At 30.5% G+C, this 17,034-nt stretch overlaps 1 pseudogene; it reads right to left on the bottom strand.

The window, feature by feature from the left end:
- Positions 1 to 1,405: 1,405 nt before the first annotated feature.
- LOC121123617 (uncharacterized) overlaps positions 1,406 to 17,034 on the bottom strand; it is a 64,517-nt pseudogene continuing 48,888 nt past the window's right edge.

The raw sequence follows: 17,034 nt of genomic DNA, 5'->3' as shown, positions 1-17,034 counted from the left end.
TTTCAAACCAAAACAAGGACCGAAACATTTCTTAAATGCAGCAATGGTATGGACTCTTGCAGGAATAATGGTGGCTGTAGTATCATCAGCATAGGCATATATTGATTCTCCTCCACGTACTCTGGTCTCCTGCATTAGTTTATTACTGCCTGTAACCTTAAAAAGTGATCTACCGTAATAATAAACATAATTGCTGCAACGGGGTCTCCCTGCTTACATCCTTCTCCAACGTTAAAAGACCTAGCATTCGTACCATTTATATACTTTGTTACATATTTGACCAGGATAGTTGCTATTATCTTAACCATAATATCCCTAAAACCTTTGCTTTCAAGGTTTTGATAACGTGGCAATGAGAAATGGTGTCAAATGTCTTTTTAAAATCAAGTACCACAATAATATCCTACTCTTCATTTTCAAAGGCCTTTTGAAGATTAGTAATAATATTTTCAATTCTTTTCTCTGTAACAAACCCCCGTTGAGAGGCATGTAATATGTTAGGTAGTGTCTTTTTTAGTCGTCAGTAATGACATATGGGAAAAATTTGTACAGAGTATTTTGAAGGGTCATTGGTCTTAGGTTACTAACAAGTTCTTGTATCCTTATTCCTTTTTTGAGATAGTCATGAGTAATTCATCGTTGATATACATCGGAAATACCCCTTCCATAATAGAAAATTCGAACTACTCTTTTAAAATAAGTGCACGTTCTTGAGCAAAGATTTTGTATAGGTTCAAATGTAATCCCAGACGTTCCTGGAGATTTTTCTTTTTTTGCCACAGTTTTGGATTGTAAATACTATTTCTGTCTGATAAATATGTCCATTTGTGGCAGAAACTATTTTGGGAATATGAGTTGGGATTTGAACTTTGATGTAATCAGCAAAAATTTGCATTGTGAAGAGTACATTGAGTACAAACAACTGAATTTTTGCATTTTCTGCTCTTCAATATAATCTATTACAATATAGTTGTTTATGGAAGGATTCTTTTCCAGGTTATTATCGGAGTCGTATCCCGAGCAATAATATCTTTTTTTGTTTTGCTTCTGTTCGGAAATTTTTGCCCTTTCTTGCCAGTTTTATTTTTCTGAATTGTAATTGCAAACAGATGTCTCAAAACTTTTTTTCCATAACAAGACTGATTTCTTTATAAGTTTCAATGTTTTGGCCAATTTTGATTATGTTGAGTATTCCTACATTTATCTTGACTGCTTCTCTTATAAAGTAGTCAATTACAGTATTCTTCCACGTGTTTTCCATACTTTTTTATTTCATTCAATATGGAGGAACCTTGTCTGAGACGAATTCGGGTATTAGTAATGAAATTGAGTATTTTCCTTTGACAGTCTGAATTACTTGAGATAGAACTGATGAGTGTCCATCTCTTACGTTTGTGTCTCCTATTTATCCTTTCAATTTGGTCCATATGGTTAGATAATCTGATATTGAATTAGGAATTACTTCAAAGCCCACTTGTTTATAGCTTCCACTATTTCTATAAAGGGATAGGTCGAGTTCTGAGGTGATCTTCTTATTATTTCGTGTATTCGTAGAGAAGCTGTCCTTTTCGAGTGCAGCAGCGCAGTCAATAATAATTTTCTTCATTCCGGAGGAAGCTGTTCGATTCCCCATTCCATTTGCAGTAGAATCTGTCTTTTTAAGTTTGAGATTGAAGTCACCCGTAACAATTGTATTCAAGTGACTGATTAAAGGTCGAAAAACATTAAAATATAATTCTTGATTGTCTTCTTTAGGGGCATATATTCCAAAGATATCAATATTCGAGCCACAGTATTTTATGGTTATTTAGCATAGATTACCACTCGGATGCGCATAGCTCATGATTAGTGACAAGTTTTCTTAACCAATATAGCAACGCCTCTTTCAGCGCTCCCTTCTAATGATTCAAACAGAATGTATTGCTCCTTCAAACCATAAAATACTTTATACTTGATCTTGTGTCGCAAAGTGCAACCACATTGGGCCAATTCAGAAAGGAAATATATTTAATGAGTTCCCTTTTACGGATATTCTAGATAAGAAAGTTTAGATTCATGGAGACAATAGAAAGAGTCATTTTTTTTATTGTCACTGAAGACTTCTTGATCGATGAGATTCAGGGTGGGGTCAAAGGAGTACCAGGATGTATGATAGATATTGTGATACCCTAGTTGGATGCTAATTACCCTAAAGGGGATAAATGTTGGCAATAAAACTCAGCAACTGGCAATAAGGCCATAATAAATCAAGTTTGGTCCATGATAAAACCTCACCAATTTATGGCCCACAAATTTGTGCCCCTTCATCACCGGACTGCTTGCCACTGGACTATGGAATATGGGGCTTCGTGGAGAGTAGGGCTGCAAAATTCCTCGTCTCAGTGTAGATTCTCTTGGGCCTCTGTTGAGAAGTAGTGGACTGATATGTCAAATCACTACCTTTTCATAGTATAAAAGGCCTTTTGGCCTAGAATGGAGGCCATGCTAGCTACAGAATATATATAATTCTACTTTTCTTATTTTTTTCCCGCTCAAGTTTTATTTTTTAACTGTTGCAAACCTCCTGGCTTCTGGAAGATTTGCAACACTTCACAAGCTGCATTAAAAATAAAGATTTAAATAATAGCAATATAATGACATGTTCTGTCAAATTTCGTCGTGTCTGAATAGAACAAGCTCTCAGTAATGGAGGCATAAGCAAAAAGTATTTCTACTACTATCCCCGGTTTTGCTCAATTATAAAACATTTGCTTCTATATAAATGTTCACACACAAAAACCATTCAACAACTATGAAACAAAGGAGTAAATATACTATTGACTATTGTGGGAGAGTCAACCAAAGGTTAAACAAGTTTATCTTTAATTGTAAGAATTCCTTTTCTAAACAACAAGTGTAAAATTTAACTAAGGCACGTTCATTCATTGTATAAACAACACTTTTCATTCATACAACTTTTTCTCTACAAATAATTAAATATGTATATAATGTATAAACAGCTGTCATATTAATATCATTCCGCCCTCTCGTACTTATTATTCGTGGAACGCAATAGTTTACTTTACTTTTGAAAAAAAACAAAAAAAAAACAGGCTTTACAGCAATAATATATATAGAAAATCCATACGTCATTCGTGACGTCAGAATATTGCCTCTTCCTTATATATATATATACACATCGAGTCCTTTACCATTTTCTCTTCCAAATACCTAAATACGCACACTGTGCATACAATACATAGAAACAGAGGATTAATACAAACAATTTTGAGAGAAAATGACGTCAAGAGGGAGAGAGAAAAGAATAATAAACACTCTTCGAAAGCCTTTCCACATACATAAAAGAAGCTATTTTAACAACGCAATTCGCTTTGATTGTGTGTGTGTGTAAAGATAAGCATATAAAATAAAAGTTGTCAAAAAGGCTGAGGAGGGAAAATGAATGATATTCTATTTATTTCATAATATAATAATAGTATGTTGTACAATTTTGAAAACAGGTCATATTTTCTCTTTCTATCTCGAAATTGGAGGCCACGTAAATATAGGAAGTTGAAAATTAACCATCGTAACCTTTGTATAATTGGACGAGATAATGATCAAATTAATTAACGCTGCACTCTTAACCATAGCTTAAATGTTTCAAAAATATTACCCTTTTCAAGTTAGAGTGACGGAATTATTTGAAAAAAATGCAATACTTTTGATTGTCTGGGATTATCTGACAGAATAGAAACAACTGTTTTTTTGTGCCACTTTAAAATCTTACGGGGCTTACTTATGTAGTTTTGTTGTATTTACATTACATATACAGTTAGATTCATTAACCGTTCTTGGGTACGGCTCCTGACGAAAAACTATGAGTTTGCTAGAGATCAGCTGCTCAAAAATAGAATGGCAAGTCAATGCTCCAAATTATCTATCAGAGACTGGGAAATTCAAGAAAATATTGTTGCCCTGAATGCATACTCTTGTTTAAAAACTTCCCAAAACCATCCAAAATGACATTTTTGAAAAGGTGTAAGGCTGATGAGGTCGGATATATTACATATACATATAATATTGTTTTCAAGCTTCTCACATCTAAATTATGGGCGTGAAAGAAGCGCAAAAAATCCTTAAAATTTAAAAAAAAAAGTATAATTTTGAAAATGTCTGATATATTTTTATCAATGAAGCAATGATTCTATTATGTCAGATAGTGTCATTGACACATTATCGACTTCTACCCTTTTTGAGTCTTCTCAAATCTACAATATGTAGGTGCATATACAGACTTGATTTCAGTTCTTTACATGTTTTTTTTTTTAAATATATGTATACAAGTGCTGAAGAGAGTCCCGTCACCATGTTTGGATAAAAGCACCTGTGATTATAAATAATATAAATACATTGACGTACCTTGCTATGGGTAAAGTTGTTCAAAATATGACCTAATTGTTTTCCGATGCTGCTATCATTATTCTTTAATTCTTGAGAAAGGAACATCGTAAGTATAAAGTGAGGTTGCTCATAGCAGGGTTATATTATGTAGCAGGCAGCTAATGTTAATAAAAGTATTAGTTAATTAGGAAATTTTACTTACAGTGCTACCTTACTAACAAATAAATTTACACAGCATTTTGTTATTACTGTCAATTCGTTTACTTTTTTGTCATTTGTTAGTTCTTTGAAGATTAATTGAGTCAATTTTAACTAGCTCTTGTTAAAATGCTGTGAACAATTTCCACCAATTTCTTGAATAAATAATTTATTGATACGAAAGAATTGCCCAATTAATTAACATCTGATTTTAAGCTTTATTCTGAATTTTTTCAATGAAAAGGTTGCGATAAAGGTAACGCTGTGGGTAGTACCCCTGCGGTATAAAATATGTTATTTATTCAAAAGTTAAAGAATACTTTTGTATAGGTTGGGGAAAAAGTAATTTCGTATTTTTCGCTTTATTTCAATGATTTATAAGAAGTGTTACAATAATCCATTTTAAGCCAATTTCATAACAACCTTCATATACCAGCTTTTGTCCTGATTGGCAAAAAAACTCGGACAATCAACTTTCACATGCCTCTATTGATGCCATATTTCTACCTTCAAGTGCATTGACCATAAGCAAGACCAGTATGTAGTGTCTTGGTTACAGGTATGCACTGTGGGGTGGATGCATAAGAACTTCCCATACGAGCTTCTGGAGTTTTTGGTGCGCCATCAAGGGTGTGTGTGGCTTGGCAGTGTCTTGATAAAACATTATTCTTCTCTTATTCGATTTTTTTTTGTATACATCCTTCTTCAAATGGTTCAAAACGGTTTTGTGATCGATATTCAGCTCCAGGGCGATGTTATAGTTTCGAACATGACGGTCTTGATATTTTCCTTGATTTGATTGACATCTGCGACTTATGGGCCTGACACTGTGTGGAACATCATTTACCTCCATTAAACTAGATCAAAATCCATAGAACAATTGTTGTGCAACACGAACCAAAAAGGTATTGGCCCCGATACATATCAAATTTTCTTGGTCATTTTTGACGTGTTTGTCCATTTCAGCTTTTTAAAAGTGTACAATAAAGCAAATATCTTTATTTGAGATCTCCATACTTGACAAACTATAACTCATTACTAAAACAGCCCAGCACAATACTGTCTAAAAAGTGTTAACACAAACAAATATATTTTATAGATATTTAAATAAAATTATTTAATTTATTGATGAAAAAAATATTTATAAATATATCTCACTTGAAATAAGTATTTTTTGGCGGAAAATAAGGCTGTGTTCATATTAGTGATAGTTGGATTCCTAAAAAATCCTGACACCTAATCAATTGCCGACTCAAATAAAATAAAAAAATCCCCGTTTTTGACATTTTTCATAGGACTACAAACGGTTTTTATAGTATTTTTCATCTTTTGATATTTTTACGGTAATCTAAAACAATAAGTGGCGAGAGTTTAATAAGTTCGCTTGCGTACTTGCAGTCGACCGATTTTACAGCACAACTAGCAAGTCTAACGGATAAGCCTATACAGTAAAATGACCATACACGTATAGAAATGTTCGGGACGGTCTTACAAATGAACCAACAAAAATTATATTTACAAAACTTATTGCACTAAAAAAACAGAAGATTTAATTTCAAGATTTGTGAATAATTTAATCTGTAGTCTAGAATAGGGCATTATTTTTTTGAAAAATTAAGATGGATTTAAAAAAAAATCGATATTAATTATGGAAGATGATATATTACACACGACTGAAATTGATTACAGATACTCCTTAAACGATATGGTTTGAAATTAATTTAATTTGACATTGATTTGAGTATACAGAATGTTGATGTGTACATATGCTTCACAAAAAACAATCCCTTCGTCTAAGGACATTTGTAGGCCTGTGAAAAAAACCTTTTTAAGTTAGTAAGTTAGAATAACTTGTATAAATAGCCTTACAATATCTTCAAACAAAGAGGGCCATATTTTTATACAAACAATTTTTAGTGTGAAAATTCTGTTATAAACTTAATTAAATTGTATAAAAATATATATATTTTTATCAAAGGTAAACAAATCATTAAGAGTGCCATATTTTTATACAAACAATTTTTAGTGTGAAAATTCTGTTATAAACTTAATTAAATTGTATAAAAATATATATATTTTTATCAAGGGTAAACAAATCATTATGTTATCGGTGAAATTGATTTTTTTTTAGTAACAAAACAAGTTGTAATTTATCCATTAATTTTAATTGATCAACACATTCCAACTAAGATAGGTAGTGTAAAAAATCCCTTTATGTATTATTTGGTTTACCCTTCAGTGCTCAGCCTACACTCCAAAAATATAGTAATCAGAATTTATTTGCAACTACCAAATGTCGACAAGTTGTATGACAAAGAAGTCGAAAACAAGTCTGCCTAGATTCAATGCTTTAAATTACTTTGTACGAAATAATGACTACTCTCACAGTACTTGTTGTATGACATTATGAGTTTCTACCAGGTGAAACATGAAAATTACACTCTAGGAAAGAAAAAATAAAATAGATCACCATTCTGTAGATATACATTTATCAAAAATCATTATTAACCTTCTTCTGATACATGACCAATGTCTAATTGATTTATTTGTTTGCCATTGGTCTCACAGATGGCGACAAGCCTATTTCAAAAAGAGTTGAAATTATGGGGAATGAATTTCGGGTCCATCGTAGACAACTCCTCGTCGACAGAGGCCTTCATGACTTCAACGTTCGGTAAACAGATGCTTCAGGCTCTCGATGTTTAGCTAGAACGAAAACCGAGGGGATTGATATCGGGACTGTTTGTTTGCCACATTCTTTGGTCTCAGAGAGCAATGTTGTTGAGTAAAAACGTCTGAGTAATATTTGCAGTGTCAGCGAGGGGCCGATCTTGCGGAAAGACAATGTTGCCGTGTGGAAATTTTTTCGGATCCAAGGTAGCATGTTAGGCTTGAAAACGTCGATGTACATGGCTTCCATGAGCCTATAACCCTACTGGAACTATATAAGGGATACCCTTTGGGTATCTGCATCAATTATGGTTTCGATCCGGAACCCTTTTTCCTCTCCGAAGTGGCGTAGTGGTATCGCCTCTTCTTAAATTGTAGACGGTATAATGAACCATTCCCGTCAGCCTCGTGACCTCTATTGGAGAGAAACCTGCACAAAGAAGAGTTGAGGCACTAAGCCTTGAATCTCACTGCGATGACATTTCTCGTCCCATTTAAATCGTTTTGAAAATTAGCTGGTGCTTTAGATACATGGCTACCAATACAATTATAGATCCTTTTAATTTTCTCATCCAAAACTTCTCAAATCAATAAAATAAAAGTGTGTAAGTTTCAAGTTTTCATCCGATAGAAAATTAATGGGCTATTTGTAGAAGGGATATGTATATTAGTTTCATTACCTGTTTTTTTCTAACTATCAATGAAGTTTGAGTTAATATTTAAGATGTTTAGAATATAATTAAATCATTCTATATTAGAAGAATAACTCTCAATTTTTTATTTATAGTTATTATCGTTTTTTGTTTTTTTTGAGAAATAACATTAAAATACATTTGATTAAATTGTCTATTTGACTTCATAATACAAAAATCACTAAATTTACAAAGAAAATATATACAAAGACATTACTTTTATATATTTTTAGATGTTGTTTTTTTTTGAAACTTTAAGATCTTTTATTAACAGGGAAGTATTAAACTGTTGATTTTATTAAAATTCATCAAAGTTTTAGTTGTTGTTGACTTATAGCTGCTTGACATACCCAGAATGGGTAATTCATACCCCACAACCACTCCAATGTTTTTGTTGTTCATCACTAGTTGGGTTCAGTAAATGGAACATGGTCATAGTTAGAGGGTATTGACTCATTTAAAAACAGTATCATTAAAAGATAAATAAATATTTTGGATCAACAAGAGGTTAATTTTTTTTAAATTAGCTCATGCTAATAACCTATTTAGTGTTGGTTCTAGGTCTTTAAAAAAACATCGAGTTTCTAAAAAAAATACTCGCACCCTTTTATGTTTTCAAATTATCAGTTGGAACTTTATCTTAAGTATTAAATTCTTTCAATTTAAAAAAGATTTAAATTTTTGGAAACAGTACTACTAATAGCCAAACAAATTTTAGATGGAAAATACGAGCTCTTTGTTACCTAATTTTCCAATCTTAACACAAATAATTCCCTGGGGTTCTCAACCACCCCAACATAAAAAAATTATTTTTGTTCTTATAAAACTTTATTTACTCAGTCAAAGTTGGTTTTATATAATATGGTAATATAATCATCAGTAAAGGATTTGAATATTATTTAACAACTATATTTGATCGATATGAACTGATAATCTCAAATTGTATATAGAGAGCAATATTACGCTATGGAGACTTTAAATGGTATAATATGTCTAAATTGATAAATAATTACCCAACCAAGACATGCTCTAAATAGACTAAAGCATTTCCCACACCCCTTCCAACTCGCATTTTAATATTCGTAGTATATGGGTTATATAATAGGAAATTATAACAAGGATATTTGAAATCTCGATCATTAATTCCAGAATTTGATAAAACTCAGAAATTAATAAAGGAATATTACAAACAAATTGGATACAGAAAATATATGAAAAGTTCAAAATTTACATTGGAGATAAAGCAAAATTTAGTTTATTCAATTTATTTCAATTTACAGAGTAGATAAACACTCCATGAAAGTAACAGAACCTAAAAGAATAATATTTTTTTTTGTAATGGTCATATTCTAAATAATAACCAATAACGTTTGATGATGAATTAGTTTGGTGTTTCTTTTAAGCTTTTTGTGAAACATTTTTCTATCAGTTATAGCCTTGTCACAACTTCTTCTTAAAAGTATGATGACCTGGATATTAATATTTTCTCTGTACATTTTTAATGAGAAAATAACAGCCATAAAACCGAAAAAACAATAAGGAACAGGTGTTATAAATGACATTTAATTATATTAACATTATTTGCCTATACTTTAATTAGATTTTGTGAATGAAAATGAAAATCCAAGTTATGCTAAAAAGTGGAAATAGAGTTTAAATGATTTATTATCTTAAACTTTAAATACAGTATTTTGAAAATATATTAATAATGATACAAATATTGAAACTCCGTTGCTGCATACCAGCAAAAATAAAAAGAACACTATAATTTACATTCTCTACAAATATCTAAAGTACTTCAATCAAAACAATGTCACTCTATAATTAATTGGATCTATTAAAACATCTGCTTATTTGATGAAAATATTTTGAGAAAAACAATTGATAATGTCCTATTTCATGTGATTTGAAGTAAGAAATAAAAGGTTGTATATTCCTAGTTTAAGCATTTGGGTCATTCCATAAAAAAATTACACTTGATTGAAATAAAATTGCTCTTTAAAATAGAGTACCTATATATAAACAACCCTTGAATTTTCACAACAGAATATATCCAGATTTAAATATAAATGAACTATTTTTTGTAAACAGACTTGTAAATTTTGTGAAGAATATATTAACTATAATAATACTTTATATTTTGAGGATTGAAAGGTTGAGATATACAAAGACAGAACTTAAAAAGGTTTAAAACTGATATGTAGGACTAAACTGGGCAGAACTGCAGTCTTCGGTCTTAAATAAGGACCGGCACATTAATTCTTAAATGTACATCATTGTATCTGTCAACATAAAAGAAAGCTAGAATTTTTTTTATCAAAACTGACTATGGATAAGATTTTATTCTTCGACAAATTATCATCAATAATTATCAACAAATAACTATTATTAATCCTTTGCTTATGTCGCATATTGCACTAAAATTAGTCATAATTGATTATTACAACAAAAGAATCATAGATATTGTAGCGGATATAAGTATCGTAATAAAATAAAGGTTTTTAACTATAGTTAAAATCTATTGTATATTAACTCAATTCAGTAATTTGAATACAAACTAATTGACTCCAATACCAAGTTTTAAGATCAAATCGGCGGAACATATGATGCATCTCTCCAATGGTATCTTTCTTTTTATAGTAAAAAATAATTAATAAAGTGTTGCTCATCAAACTACAGCTTCTGAGGACCGGTGTTGTGCCGTAACGATGATTTTTGTCCACAAAAATATGAAGATTCCAAATAGAGAGGTCTGAATTGTGACTGGCGTATCGATTGTGACCTTGCAAAAGATTCTTAAGTCTCTTTCAGAGACTGATGATCCAGATCCGCTTGCTGAAGTGGCTGAGTTTGCTCTGCTATGAGCTCACTGGGGAAGAAATATGGCCCCAAGCAGCCCGAATTTTAATCCGATGGATTATTTTGTCTAAAACTACGCTGAATCTAAAACATATCCTGCCATTATGGATCTTCTGAATGACTCTATCAAGGAGTTAATGAACAACATGCAAAGGAACTACCTCGTCAACTCCTACTTCTAGGACAGGATTCAGATAGTGATTCAAGCTGGATGCAGATATATTAAATGATATCTTTATAAATATTCACATGCACAATTCAAGCCAACTATTAAGCAAATCCATCAAAAAATGCTGCCTTAGTGATAATTAAAAGATTTTTGAAAAATGCACCGATTTGATCTTAACATCCTGTTTGTCTTTGATATATTGGGTTGTATGTCTATATGAAGAAGAAAAAAAAGGGGATTTTCTTCCTTTTTTGATATGTGTAAGAGATTTATTTTATTTGGACGTACTTCAATATCTGATTTAACTCATAATTATTTACGTATGTATTCATTTTTGTTAACTATGTATCTTTGGAATACGTCATGTGACATGTTGTGTTTTGTATCTACATATTTTTTGTTCATAATGTAATTTTATGGAATGCTATTAATAATATTATAGGAAAATATTTTACACATAAAAAATAAAGGTGCAATAATGTAAACTCAATTTCCCTTCTACAAACATTGAAAAAACCAATAAGGATATTTTCCTATAAATTTTTATTTAATTTTGAAGAAAATATGTGTATACTATTTTCAAAAAAATAATGTAAAAACCTTTATAATGATATCCAATTTAACAAATTATCTTTCGTTCATTCACTACTTGATTTTTTTCAAGTAGGGAAATAAAGATGTTCACATCAAATGAGCGTGTTTTGTGAGTGTAATAACATCTTGAACCAACATATATCATTTGAATGAACAATTTAAAAAATAACATACGGAAGACTCTGCTTCCACACCTACATTTCTTGGCATTTTGCAACAGGATATGAATTCTAAGGAACTGATGTATATATGCTTACAATTTACCTGTGAAACAAAATAAGGAGTTCATGAATAAGTGAATATGTGTGAAAATAATTATAAATAAAATAAAATAATATAAATACACTATTTAACTAGGGGTCATTGAATAAGTTTGTCCGCACGTTGAACTTTCTCGTTCTACCACACACAAAATTGGAGATAACGAGAGCGGATACATATATTATTGGAATAGGAAGCAGGGATTTTGATTCAATCCATCACAATTGCTCGAATAAGTTTCCACGTATGATTAGTCAATCATTGAAGTGTGTTCTGTATATTTCTATTTATCTTTGTTTATAGGAATTTTATGTTTCCAGACTTGATGTAATATAAGCTCCCCTACATGATACAAAAAGAAAATTGGTCATGTGATAAGATGTAGTAGGTATTTTGAATATTTTAAAATTGAAGAATAACATTTTTATTTAATTTTATGCGAATATATGTAATATCAACTTCATATGAACAAGATCTCCAAAGAAAAAGCATCAACACCATTAAAAATAAGTATCTAACCACACCAGAGAAATGGTTTAAGTACAGAGTACTTTCGGGTACTCTTGAAACGGCCGGGAAATACTCGAAAGACGGGCGAGCAGATTATTTTTTTTGCTGTTTAACAAGAGAAACAACCCACCACATACTCTGGAAGCAGCAGATTAACGGAAATCTACAGTGGCGTACAAATAATCACCGAAGAGGGATTTGCCCTCCAACTTTCGAAAAATGATTTTTTATCAACAGCAAACGACAGAAAAATCGAAACAATAATAACAAAGGTACAATATTTTATAAACAAATTGCGCATTACAAGAGACAATAAGTTTGATGGTATTTTACCTCTATTAAGATTGTATTTTAGGACTTTGAATGGGATTAATTTTTAATTATTATTGTATTGCCATGCAGCTATCGACGTTTTTTGATGATTAAAAGGTAAACTTGCATTGTAGTACATGGTTACCAATGGTGATTAGAATGAGCGCGTAGTTTTTTGTTGTTGTATATTTTAATTGCTACATAATTATATCAACGTGATCTCTATTAGAAAATTGTTGAATAAAACTGAGTGCCCTAGTGGGCAACAAAAAAAAATCAACATTTATTTTTTGGTACCTAACATTTGTTAAAAATAAATAATGATTCACAAAATGTGTTATCAGAAATAAAGTTATAATTTTTTAATTATAATTACCTCAAATTTAATCATGTTAATAGGATTAATAATTGTTTTTTAATGGATATTTGTAAGTGCGAAATGAATGGAAATGATTATAAATTATTACAGATTTTTAAAGTATACTCTTCAGTTTTTTTCGACTGTGGATCATTTAATGTGATTTGTTTCATATTTAGGCAACATTTTCCTCCAATTCAATATCTACGTAAAGTTCACTAATGGAAGGTGCTAACCTACCCACATTGAGTTCAAGTGAATAATTTCTTCCGAGAGTGTTGTCAACTGAGCCCAAAAAGTTGGTAACCCTAGGTATGATATAGTACTAGTGTTGTCAAGTTACGTATGTTACCAAACTGGTTCCAGGGCCTCAATTCGATTCCCCTTAAATACCACAATTGAAACTGTGTGTGTAGCTTTGAAAAATTTCTGTATAAATTCACTAAATGTTATATTGTGTTGGCTTATCCAATGAAATACAACAAAAGAATAACTGTTTTTAGAGTAGAGCGATATCTTCAAAAACATACAAAATACAGCGATTTAAAAATAGGTGTCGTCGAGGACGAAACTTTAGAAGCCCCTAAAAAATTAAAACAGAGGACAAAATTTTTTAAAATTTTGTCTTTTTGAGTTTTTTTTTACAATAAATGGGGTCATATAAAAAAAGTTTCGGATCAAATCTGATACTTTACAAATAATTGGGTGTACATGTATTTCTGAAATCATTGCTTTGGCTTTGTCACAATTGCAATGTTTTGTTTGCCATTATATTCATTTCCTATGGAAATAAAAAGCCCTCTCTGAACAAAGAAAACACGTTTTTTTTGTTCGAACATGGTTTTTTTAAAACTAAATTATTATTTATTTATATTCATTCACTTTATTGAGCAGTGTCCCCATATCATTTTTTAAACCATTGTTTAGCTTAAATGATATTTTTCTCACATCATAAGTAGTGTAATATTAAAAACTAAATTTTGTATGATCCATTGTTTTGAAAATAACATAAGTAGGTTCACACATAGCCCAATAACTCATAAACTAAACAATAGATTGTCATAAAATTTTGACAGCTGTCTTTTGAAGGTTGGCACTAACTGAAAATGAGTTGAAATAAAAAAAAAACAGCCGTATATTTGTGAAGCCAATAATGTATTATTTAAAAAAAATCAAATGTAACTATTTATTAGTAGCTTTTCAGTGACAAGACTTTTATGAAGCTCTGGAATCTCAGAGGTCATTTTATTGTTATAATAATTTAAGAACATGCTCATCCATCTTGTTTTGCTTAATTTGGCAGTCCCTTCATTGAAAAGGCCCTCTTGTGAGAGGTTGAATAAAAAATAATAAAATTATGTACAAGAGATTCATCAATTTGATCCGGGTTCAGTCATGTTAGGAAGATGAAAATATCAAAATAGAATGATGGATTTTAATGGAAGGCAGACTTGACAAGTCTTGATTAGAAATCATTCTTATCTTGAATTTTTGACCTAATGTAATGTCCAGAATAATGTAGTTTTTTAAAAGTACATAAGTCTTAAAATATGCCTTTATTTATTCATCTATGTGTATTAAGCATTCCCTACCTACAAAAATTGAACAACAACTCATTTCACCTACCATTCTTTTTTTTTAGTACATCATATAAAATATTGGAGCAAATATCGAATTTTTGGATGAATTTTCTCCATACCAAAGCGATGTTGATAATACATATTTTGGTTTTCTTATTTCAATCCGGTTGATTAGCCCACTTCTAGTCAGTACTCCAGAAAAAACTATTCTACCGATATATCGAAAAACATTATATAAAACCTTTATGAAACTTTTGATTCCCAAAGTATCTTATTCTTCCTGGGATGTTATTTCAACAAGCATGATAAGTAAAGGATACGATGGACTGTTAGCACACGGTACCAACGCTATTGTGTGTTTGTTTTTAAACCCCAAAAACGTTCTTGCCATAAAACTTACATTAAAATCGTATAATATAATGCACATTATTCCGAGGGGAAAAATCGATAATTCTTCACAAATGATACTAACTTTTTTTTTTTAAATGAATAAAAAATGGAGTTTTCTTCAGTTATTTAAAAACTCATTAAAGATTTAAAAAATGGAGTCCCATTTATACAATAAAAATATAAATGTTTTATATTTTTAAAATCCATTGAGTCCATATATCTCACGATTGATGTGTTAAACCCTGCAGGAAGATTTGATTTGATTTGCAAGTATAAATGATCGTGATGGTCCTTGCTATTATCCCCTCAACTTTGAAGTTATTTTCTCCCCTCATTGTTTGAGCAATCTGACACCTTGAGACTAATGCTTCACCTATGGGTAATGATAGTCTCCACCATAGATAAAAATAAAATAAATGGAACGAAGATTCTACAGCTTCTTTGTAGAAAAACATCCAAGGTCCTCTTTATTCGACTTGTTGGTATATATAGAAGATGTAACCCACCTACACTCCAACCCCTTCTGTAATCATTTAGTAAAGGGGTTTGAGTCTTATTTTATTTTAATAATTCATCATTATTTTATAACTTGCATTGGAGGCGTAAAAGTAGTTTCTTTAGGGATAATTTTTTCATAGAAATGTAGTTGGTTTTTCATTATTTTTACAATAATAAATATCATTTAATTTTTTGATTATTTTCATATCAGTTGATATAATTTTATCCAAATCATAAAACCACTCTGTCAGGATAAATTTTATAATTGTAACGCTATGTTCAAAGATACTCTCTCTGATCTATAATATTGATCCGTGATATATAATCAAAATCGTATTATATCTTAATCTAATACAATACATTGAAATTTAATGAATCAAAATCATGAAAAGTCTATTGATTTATATATCGAAAAATCTTATTGTGTCTAATTTTCATAATATCATGCTACAAAATTGATATTTTGTAGCATTTGAAGGGTCGCATGCTATGGACTGTCATAGCTTTTAAATATATTTAAACAATAGCAGATATTTGAAGGTTACACCATCAGCAGTTCAATATCATTATCCCTTAATGAAGCCTCAACAACCGTTTTTAATATTAATTTTATATAATACCATTTTTATAGGAATTAAAAACAAATACTGTTTATATTATTTATTCATTATAAAACCTTTTTAACCAATAACTTCCCGATTATATAAATCGTTTGAATTTTTTGATGATATTTTGTTGAGTAGCTTCTATTAGTACATATATTAAAAAAATTTCTTTGGATCAAAATTAACAATTGTGCCGTTGGTGGGCACGTACGTATATGTACGCTTGTGAAGATCTCCCACAAAAAATTTTATATTTATAAATTAATATGATGCAATGATAATAAATGGGGTTATGACTAATTTTCCTATTCTTTTATTCTAAGTTAACTTCATTTTGGATAAATATAATAAAAAATATTTTCCGATATACATTTATACATATTATTTACAAGTTTTGAATATGATATTTTTCAAAACAATATGTGCACAAACCCACGTCACACTTTTTGCATCTATATATGCATCTTGACGAACAAAATGTACAAACATTTCGTTTATTTGTTTTGACAATTAAATGTCCTACATTGCCGTAACGTAGAGAATAAATATTTGCTCTATGCTTTAAGTTGGCAATATAGTGGTGCTTATATTTTCAGCACGATTGATTACCAAAGATTCTGTACAAGCTCCCGTAAAATCAAGTAACAATATATTTCATCTGCATATCTTTTAAATTTAATATTTTACCACTTTTTCTATAAAGACGCCATGCTTGAACCATTTGCACATTTAGAAACCAATTATAAAGGCACCAATACCATTTGTCCCTTCGTAAACTGATTGCATAGTTTGCAACTATATTATTTAATAGGTCAACTCCTCCCATAGTATTGTTGTAAACTTTGCAAAGATGAGGCTGATTCAATTCAAGCTTTTTCTTCGCATCTCTGGAATATCGACTGCACTTTTCAATAGGATATTTTCTAATAAAGTTGCTTGCTCTGTCCTTCAAAAC

This window comes from Lepeophtheirus salmonis, chromosome 8 (assembly GCF_016086655.4).
Source record: "Lepeophtheirus salmonis chromosome 8, UVic_Lsal_1.4, whole genome shotgun sequence".
Lineage (NCBI taxonomy): Eukaryota > Metazoa > Arthropoda > Copepoda > Siphonostomatoida > Caligidae > Lepeophtheirus > Lepeophtheirus salmonis.
The sequence above is the reverse complement of the archived record's forward strand: the minus strand, read 5'-3'. Positions and strand labels throughout refer to the sequence as shown.